The sequence below is a fragment of the Triticum urartu genome, chromosome 2 (assembly GCF_003073215.2).
Source record: "Triticum urartu cultivar G1812 chromosome 2, Tu2.1, whole genome shotgun sequence".
Lineage (NCBI taxonomy): Eukaryota > Viridiplantae > Streptophyta > Magnoliopsida > Poales > Poaceae > Triticum > Triticum urartu.
This window is the reverse complement of record NC_053023.1, coordinates 47,404,423-47,414,729: the sequence shown is the minus strand read 5'-3', so window position 1 is coordinate 47,414,729 and position 10,307 is coordinate 47,404,423.

Below are 10,307 nucleotides of genomic sequence, written 5' to 3'. Positions count from 1 at the left end.
GCGTCCAACCATAAAAGTGCATGACAACCTCTGCTTCCCTCTGCGAAGGGCCTATCTTTTACTTTTATCTCCTACATTGCATAAGAGTCATGGTGATCCTCACCCTTCCTTTTTACATTTTATCCTTTGGCAAGCGCGGTATGTTGGAAATATCCTGGTATATATGGCTAATTGGATGTGAGTCTTCATGAATTATTACTGTTGACATTACCCTGGAGGTAAAACGTTGGGAGGCAAAACTATAAGCCCCTATCTTTCTCTGTGTCTGATTAAAACTCCATACCCATAAGTATTGCCTGAGTGTCAACAATTGTGAAAGATTATATGATAGTTGAGTATGCGGGCTTGCTGAAAAGCTCTTATACATTGACTCTTTCCTATGTTATGATAAATTGCAATTGCTTCAATGACTGAGATTATAGTTTGTCAGTTTTCAATGAAGTTTACTATTCATACCTGAGATTGTGATTGAATTATTGCTCTAGCATAAGAAATCATATGGCAAGCATTATATAAGTTGCTGTTCTAAGAATGATCATGATGCCCTCATGTCCGTATTTTATTTTTATCGACACCTCTATGTCTAAACATGTGGACATATTTTTCGATTTCGTCTTTTCGCTTGAGGACAAGCGAGGTCTAAGCTTGGGGGAGTTGACACGTACATTTTGCATCATGCTTTTATATCGATATTTATTGCATTATGGCTGTTATTACACATTATGTCACTATACTTATGCCTAATCTCTCTTATTTTACAAGGTTTACATAAAGAGGGAGAATGCCGGCAGCTGGGATTCTGGGCTGGAAAAGGAGCAAATATTATAGACCTATTCTGCACAGCTCCAAAAGTCCTGAAACTTCACCAAAGACGTTTTCCAAATATATAAAAAAATACTCAGCGGAAGAGATTCACCAGGGGGGCCACACCCTGCCCACGAGGGTGGGGGGCGCGCCCCCCTACCACGTGGGCCCCCTGGTGGCCCTCCGGTGGCCATCTTTTGCTATATGAAGTCTTTCGATGGGAAAAAATAACAAGCCATCTTCTCTGACGAAACTCCACCGCCACGAGGCGGAACCTTGGTGGAACCAATCTAGGGCTCTAGCGGAGCTGTTCTACCGGGGAAACTTCCCTCCCAGAGGGGGAAATCATCGCCATCGTCATCACCAATGCTCCTCTCATCGGGAGAGGGTAATCTCCATCAACATCTACATTAGCACCATCTCCTCTCAAAACCCTAGTTCATCTCTTGTATCCAATTCTTGTCTCCAAGTCCGGGATTGGTGCTAGTAGGTTGCTAGTAGTGTTAATTACTCCTTATAATTGATGCTAGTTGGTTTAATTGGTGGAAGATCATATGTTCAGATCCTATATGCACATTAATACCCCTCTGATTATGAACATGTTTATGCTTTGTGAGTAGTTACTTTTGTTCCTGAGGACATGGGAGAAGTCTTGCTATTAGTAGTCATGTGAATTTGGTATTCGTTCGATATTTTGATGAGATGTATGTTGTCTCTCCTCTAGTGGTGTTATGTGAACGTCGACTACATGACACTTCACCATTATTTGGGCCTAGAGGAAGGCATTGGGAAGTAATAAGTAGATGATGGGTTGCTAGAGTGACAGAAGCTTAAACCCTAGTGTATGCGTTGCTTCGTAAGGGGCTGATTTGGATCCATATGTTTCATGCTATGGTTAGGTTTACCTTAATACTTTTGTTGTAGTTGTGGATGCTTGTAATAGAGGTTAATCATAAGTGGGATGCTTGTCCAAGTAAGGGCAGTACCCAAGCACCGGTCCACCCACATACCAAATTATCAAAGTACCGAACGTGAATCATATGAACGTGGTGAAAACTAGCTTGACGATATTCCCATGTGTCCTCGGGAGCGCTTTTCTGTATATAAGAGTTTGTCCAGGCTTGTCCTTTGCTACAAAAAGGATTGGGTCTTCTTGCTGCACTTTATTTACTTTTGTTACTTGTTGCTCGCTACAAATTATCCTATCACAAAACTATCTGTTACCACTTATTTCAGTACTTGCAGAGAATACCTTGCTGGAAACCGCTTATCATTTCCTTCTGCTCCTCGTTGGGTTCAACACTCTTACTTATCAAAAGGACTACGGTAGATCCCCTATACTTGTGGGTCATTAGTAACCGCTCTAGGAGGGGGCGACCTCGAACTGGATGGTATCACTTCAGTAATTTGAATCATCTCTACAGACAACCTCGAGTTTGATTTTCCCTATGGGACGGACCGGGCGGCCTGGTACTATCCCGTGGAAGCCCATGTTCGACCTCCGTAGTCCTCACAGGAGATCTTCATGTTTTCTAGGGTGTCAATGAAGATAATGTTGAGGCCGCTGCCTCCGTCTATCGGGACGCGTGAGAGGCGGCAACCTCCAATGATGGGATCTAGCACCAGGGCATGCTTCTCTGGTTGTACACCATATTTACGGTGATCCCCGGTGTCGAAGGTGATTGTCTCTTGGGACCATGCCAACCATTTACTGGTTATGTCCCCTACTGTGTAGATCGCTCGTCTGGCGAGCTTCCGGTTTCGACGCGTGTCCGCTGTCATGAATATCATGTTCACGAAGGTCTCACAGGAGGCCTCGTAGCACTGTGGAGGTCATATATATGATGTGTCTCCATGCGAGGTGATCGGGGTGATCATAGACCTCTTGGGCCTGCCATTGCCTGTTATACACGCGTTTGACATAGCATGAGGGTGAGATGTTGAGGAATTGTCCTGATCCATCAGAGACTATCTCAAAAGAGTTGAGCGTGAGGCAGTGGCCTAACGAGGGATTGCTGACCTCTAATGATTCTCCGAACCAGGTTCATTCTTTGGTCAATGTCGCCCGTGCCTGGCGCACCAACTGACGGAGCAAATTCCCGTCAGATCCCTCGGTAGGGTTCATGACGAGACCGGAAGTACTAGAACGGAGTTTGCACACACAATTTACCAAGGTTCGGGCCTCCAAAGAGTTATACCCTATGTCCTGCTTTGTCTTGCTATTCATGGCGAGGGAGTATGTTGTGCAGAGGATTACAATGGTGTTTGAGATGTCTACCAAGAGGTGAGTTCTAGATTTGATTGCTAATAAGGCCCTAGGCCTCCCTTTATATAGACGAGACAGGCCTAGGGTTTATATAGGGGAGATTAGATTGATTCGTTCGTCGCCCTCTCTTGGGAACACACTCATGTCCTTTGTATTCCTAGGGTTCCATGACCTCCTTTGGGCTAAGTGGGCCCTCGTCAAGGACGAGGGTGGGTGTCGATGTCAAAACTGGCGAATCTCGGGTAGGGGGTCCCGAACTATGCGTCTAAGATCGGTAGTAATAGGAGACGGGGGGACACAATGTTTACCCAGGTTCGGGCCCTCTCTGTGGAGGTAATACCCTACTTCCTGCTTGATTGATCTTGATGAATATGAGTATTACAAGAGTTTATCTACCATGAGATCGTAATGGCTAAACCCTAAAAGTCTAGCCTGACTGACTATGATTATGAGGATATATCTACAGACCTAGCTCTCCGGTTTATATAGACACAGGAGGGACCAATGGTTACATAAGGTCGGTTACAGAGAAAGGAATCTTCATATTTGGTCGCCAAGCTTGCCTTCCACGCCAAGGAGAGTCCCATCCGGACACGGGTAGAGTCTTCGGTCTTTGTATCTTCACAACCCATCAGTCCGGCCCATGTCTAATAGGTCGGACGCCCAAGGACCCCTCAGTCCAGGACTCCCTCAGTAGCCCCTGAACAAGGCTTCAATGACGAGGTGTCCGGCGCACAAATTGTCTTCGACATTGCAAGGCGGGTTCCCCTTTCCGAATACTCCAAGATAGTCTTCAGACGTAATGAAGGTGTCCGGATCTACAACACAAGTACCACATACAACCACAGAGAATATAATATTGCATGAGTCCATTCCGTTGACAACTCTTTGTAATGTAACATCACGTCTGCTAGGTCATCATTTCGAACCGTTTTCCGTCTGCCGCTCCATGTTTCGAGATCCGGTTTTAATAGGCACATCTTGTTGAAGCAGAGATCGTGTTCCCTTATTGCGGGATCCTCATCAATACGAGCATTGGTAATATAACCGTGCCGTTTGCACAGCCCTTGGGAATAGGCGAGTTTTAAGGCGAGTGGGGAGGCGCTTGATATTTGCTGCCTTTATAAGGAGATAAGGATTCCCTTTCTTCACCCACGCCTTCTCTCTTTCTCTGTCCTTCCATTCTCGAGCTCCAGCGCCCAACTCCTCATTCTTTCTGTCTCAAGGAATCACTCAACCATGTCCGGGTCCGGAGGTCAAGGCAAGTGGATGGCCTCCTCCGTTAGGGAGAAGGACATCGCGAAGCTTCGGGAGGCCAGGTATCTGGCGAAGGAAATCACCCACCGGCTTCCAGCAAAGGGGCAAATCGTCCCCACCCCTAAGCCCAACGAGAGGGTGGTGTTCATCCCTCATTTCATCCGCGGGTTAGGGTTTCCCCTCCATCCCTTCGTCCGTGGGCTGATGTTTCTATTACGGGCTAGATTTCCATGACCTGGCCCCGAACTCTTTCCTCAACATCTCGGCACTCATTGTCGTGTGTGAGGCCTTCCTCCGCATCCAACCCCACTTCAGACTGTGGCTCAAGATCTTCAACGTGAAGCCGAAAGTGGTGGATGGCCAGCACGCGGAGTGCGGAGGTGCCATGGTGAGCAAGATGCCCAAAGTCACATGGCCCAAAGGTACCTTTGTGGAGACTGTCAAGGAGTGGCAGAAACTGTGGTTCTACATCACAGAGCCCTGCGGCGCCACCTGGGCTGCGGCTTCTGAATTCAACTCCAGAGCTCCAATGCGGCTTACCTCCTGGATAGAGAAGGGCCCAAATTGGTCTTCGTCGGACGAACTGATAGCATTGCAAACGCGCATCCAAAGCATGGTGGATAAAGACATCAAGCTTGTCGACGTAATCTAGGTGATGCTAGTTCGCCGGATCCTCCCATGCCAAAGCCGAAGCTGCCCCTTATGGGAATTCGACCCGAAGAAGCACCAAACCTTAGAGAGGCTCTTCAGAACCACTCACGAAGATGCCTGGGACTTGCTCTTCAAGGGCAACGAGACGTCGCCAGCCATAGACTCGGACCGCGGGCACGATGTTACTCATTCCGCCAATGCGGTAAGCCTTTCGTGTCTCCAAACGCATCCTCTACCTGCTTGTTTCAAGGAGGATATCTAAATTTTATTATTATTGTTCTTTCAGGTATGGATGTTGAGGGCGGAGCGGATTCACTGTTCGGCTCCGCTGCCCAAGGAACCAGTCATCCCGCTCCTGGCGAAGATGCTGGTGCCGGCGCCCTATAAGGCCCTGGAGAAGAAGGCCAAGAATAAGGCCAAGGGGGTCCAGAGTGGCCTCTGACGCATAGGAGCCCCGGACGTATCGTACGAAGACAAGACTCTCTCCTCCGCCACCGAAGACGATGACGAGGTGGAGGAAGAAAGCACCTCTCCCCCTGATGGGGGGAGGAAGAAGAGGGCGGCCTCCACAAATCTGGAGGCGGAGGCGCCCAAGAGGGGGAATGGTCCCCCTACAGATAACTCCGTGTGGGACGACGACAGCAGCCTGGAGCAACGCCCCCAAAACAAGCCTCTGGCCGCGTCGTAAGTACTACAAACCCGCATACGTCCATACATCCGGCCTCTCTTGCTTCATGATATTAACATGTGTAAATGATGCCGTTGCAGTCCGGCCCACGAGAGCTCCCAGCGATCCTCATCAAGAGATTCGTTGGATTCGAAGGCGATGGCCAGCGAGTCATTGCCGGCCGCTCACTCTCCCACGGCCAAGGGCGACGACAAGGTGTTGTCCCAAAGGACCTTCCCCGGCCAGGAAGAGGTTCAGGAGGCCGCCAGGGTGGCGCCAGAGGGCGAAGCCTCGGCTGCCGGACACATGGGGGAGCAGACCCCCATGGCGACTAGGATGGGGGCCTTGCTCAATTCGGCCCCCAGCCGAACACAAGTCCGGGGACCTATACGGCTCCGAAATCCGGCGAGCAACCTCCTTCGAAAGAAGGGGGTGTGCCTGTTCCGCCGGTGACCTCTGTCCAACCAGAGGCACCGGATAATCTGCTGGAAGCGCTACGAGGCGCTTCCATTGTGGATGAACACCGTATCCTTATGGGTACGGTGATTGAGAGGGTTCAGTCCGTCAAGAGCGGACTAACCGAAGCCTGCAACAGCCCGCTGACAGGTTTTGAGGTACGCGACACAAAAGATAAAATCCCCATATAGATAGTAGCCCCTGAGACACTATCCGGTGTTCGGAAAGAAAAGCGGGCAGAGGATCAATTTATTTTCGCAAGAGACTAACTAAATATGTCTTATATGAATAAGCAGGCGTCGTTGTTGGCCGCGACCGTGCACACTGCCGAAGTCTCCGGACTAAAGCAGAGACTAGAGCGGGCCGAGCAGGAGCTCGGCCAAGCAAAAAAGTAGCTGGAAGACCAGCAAGGTATGTACTGACTAGCTGTATATTAGAATAGAATAAATAATGCGTATTGACCATAATGCCATGATATGTGTAGGAGCGGCGATCGAGGTCGAGGCCCTTAAACAGGCCTTGGCCCAGGCCAAGGAGAAAGCTGCCAAGGAAAAGCCGCTCGAGAGAAGCACGAGGCCAGGCTTGATGAGGTCCAACAAGAGCTCCAGGATGTAGTGAAGAAATGCGAATCCTTGGAGTGCGACATTTCGGCTCGAGAGACCGAACTCGCTAAGGCCCTCCAAAGCGCGGAAGAGGCTCGGGTTGAGGCACAGGGCACCCTCCAGGAGATCCAAGAGGCCAAGAAAATTGCGGCGGGTAAGGAGTTTAGTGTGCAAAGCAAGTATGTGAAGAAGTATTTCTTACTAACCCGGATTCAGAGTTCTCCAGGGGCGTTTGCAGATCTGCCGCGCAGTGTGTCTGACGCTGCGGAGTTCTTCCGAGCCGAAGAAGGGAGCTCAACGAAGAAGCTGTTCTGGTCGCAATATCTTGCGCCAGAACATCCAGTGCCCTTTAGCGATCAGCTAAAACAGTTGGTCGAGCTGCATAGGGTGGCCGAACTGGCCATGAAGGATTTAATAATCTGGCTGTGGCCTGCCGAAGCTATGCCCGACAGCTACTTCGGGCTCATGAAGCGGCTGGTGAACGCCTGTCCTCGGCTGGACATCGTCAAGCGATCGGCCTGCATTGAGGGTGCGCGCATGGCCTTCTCCCGCGTCAAGGTGTGGTGGGAGAAGATGGACGCCGTCAAGCTTACGACCGAGGAACCGCCAGAGGGCAAGGAGCACCGCACACCCGAGCGGTATTTTGCAGATGTCCCGGAGGGGTCCCGTATTGTGGCAACACAATTTGCGCAAGACATTATTTTCGAATGAATACGTTCATGTTGTCTTTCCCTTGTATGATGAAACAAAGTCGTTACGTAATATAATGTTTGTTATTTAAAAAATTTCTCCTCATGTGTGGCCGTGTTGTGTGAAATCTGAGAGTTGGCTAGTCGTCGGCTTCTTCCCCCACGTAGGCAGTACGAGGGTGTTCGGGATGTAATCTAAACATTCTTGATCCAATTGTTTGGTCCTTAAAGGAGGTGTTTAGCACGACGAACCAGGCAATCGGACTATGCGGCTTTAGCACCCTCACTTAGCCATAGGAGTTTGACAATAGAAATATAGGCGTAGCCCCTAGTATCCGAACTAGGATGCTGTAAACACTTGATCGGGTAAGTACCAATCCCTCGTGTAATGAAAAAAAATCTCTAAGGATTTGAGACCTCCGAAGAGCTGACCGGCTCTCGCCGCATCATGATAGTAAGTTTTCGGCTTTCTCTACTGAGGTGATCATCCGCGTAAACCAGGGCACAATCGCAGTAGTTCTCCCTTTACTACCCTAGCCGATACAGCGGCACGTAAGGTAGTAATCACACGATCCGGGCAACCCAACTATTGACCAAAGACATGATTCGGAGCCAATGCATATAGTGCTAAATTCGGGGTGCTGAACTACATTGTAAAAGTGTTCGGACTTTTGTTGCCATGTTGTGGGGCGCTATGAAGCCCCTGGCAAATTGGAACGCACCAGAGCGTGCGGGTGCTATCTGATAAAGTTACCAAAAAAGAAAAAGAAGAAAAGGTAGTAAGCTAGAGCCTTAAAACTTGGGCCACAAACCGTTTCCCTTATAATTTCATTGGTGCGCAAAGGCGCATTTATACAAGTAGTGCAATAAGTAGAAGGCTATTTAATATGCCTTGACCAAGGGAGAGCTGCATGTGGGTCCTGAAAACAGGTAGAGGGGTCCTTAAAGAAACCACCTAAAATTTCCCCAATCCGTCCATGCTTCCTGTCGTCTTGGTGTATTTATCCTTTGGAAAGAATCGATGGTCGAGCCGTCAGGGAAGGACTGTGAAAAAGAAACCTAAAAAAGGGGGAAAAGGAAACAGTGAAAGTATGTGTGTCCAGGGCGGTCGAGCCGTATTGTGGATCACAAGCTGGTTATGCCTCCATCCGTGCCATGGTATTTTTAGTGCGTAGTTATGTACGCGCGGTACAATTGCCGCCACTTGGTCGGGACTGGGACGGAGGCCGAATTGCTAGTCGAGCTCTTGACGAGCCGAGCTGTCCTGCTATAGAATAGTCTGGACTCTCTTGACAGTGACTGGGGGATCGACCACCGAATTAAGGTTCTGCTTGAAAAGGCCGCTCTGTACTTCTGCTGCTAAGGCAGCAGTGTGCTCCTCAGTGCGGAGGGAGAATTTCGTGTTTCCATTAACTGTTATGACGCCTCGTGGTCCGGGCATCTTGAGCTTGAGATAAGCGTAGTGTGGCACCGCGTTGAATCGAGCAAATGCGGTTCGTCTGAGCAGTGCATGATAGCCACTGCGAAAAGGGACGATATTGAAGATTAACTCCTCGCTTCGGAAGTTGTTCGGGGATCCGAAGACAACCTCTAGTGTGATTGAGCCCGTACAACGGGCCTCTAGACTTGGTATGACTCCTTTAAAGGTAGTCTTTGTGGGCTTGATCCGTGATGGATTGATGCCCATTCTGCGCACTGTATCCTGATAGAGCAGGTTGAGGCTGCTGCCACCGTCCATCAGGACTCGCGTCAGGCGGAACCCATCAATTATTGGGTCCAGGACCAGTGTGGCTGAACCATCATGACGGATACTGGTCGGGTGATCCCGACGATCGAAGGTAATCGGGCATGATGACCATGGATTAAATTTTGGGGCGACTGGCTCTATCACGTAGATGTCCCTAAGCGCGCGCTTGCGCTCCCTCTTGGGGATGTGGGTAGCATATATCATGTTCACCATTTTGACCTGACGGGGATAGTTCTTCTGTCCCCCTGTGTTCAGTGGCCGGGGCTCCTCGTCGTCGTCCTCGCTTTGTGATCCCTTCTCCTCGCTTTCAGCGTTTAACTTTCCAGCCTGTTTGAAAACCCAACAATCTCTGTTGGTATGATTGGGTGGTTTGTCCGGGGTGCCATGAATCTGGCACGGATGATCTAGTATGCGGTCCAAGCTGGATGAGCCAGAATTGTTATTTTCGAACGGCTTCTTCCGCTGACCGGACTTAGAGCCACTGAATCCGGCATTGACCGCCGTATCATCGGTGTTGTCATTGTTGTTTCGACGATTGTGTCTGTTGCGTCGGGACTTATCATTGCTATTTCTGGCTTCAGGGGTGCCGACATCGCTTGCATTGTTTTTGCTACGGGCCAGCCAACTATCCTCACCCGCACAAAAGCGGGTCATGAGTACCGTGAGGGCTTCCATGGACTTCAGCTTTTCTTGGCCGAGGTGGCGGGCGAGCCATTCATCGCGAATGTTGTGTTTAAAGGCCGCTTGTCGGTGTCAAAACCGGCGGATCTCGGGTAGGGGGGCCCGAACTATGCGTCTAAGGCGGATGGTAACAGGAGGCAGGGGACACGATGTTTACCTAGGTTCGGGCCCTCTTGATGGAGGTAATACCCTACGTCCTACTTGATTGTTCTGGATGATATGAGTATTACAAGAGTTGATCTACCACGAGATCAGAGATGCTAAACCCTAGAAGCTAGCCTATGGTATGATTGTATGTTGTCCTACGGACTAAAACCCTCCGGTTTATATAGACACCGGAGGGGCTAGGGTTACACAAGGTCGGTTACAAAGGAGGAGATATACATATCCGTATTGCCTAGCTTGCCTTCCACCCCAAGTAGAGTCCCATCCGGACACGGGACGAAGTCTTCAATCTCGTATCTTCATAGTCCAACAGTCCGGCCAA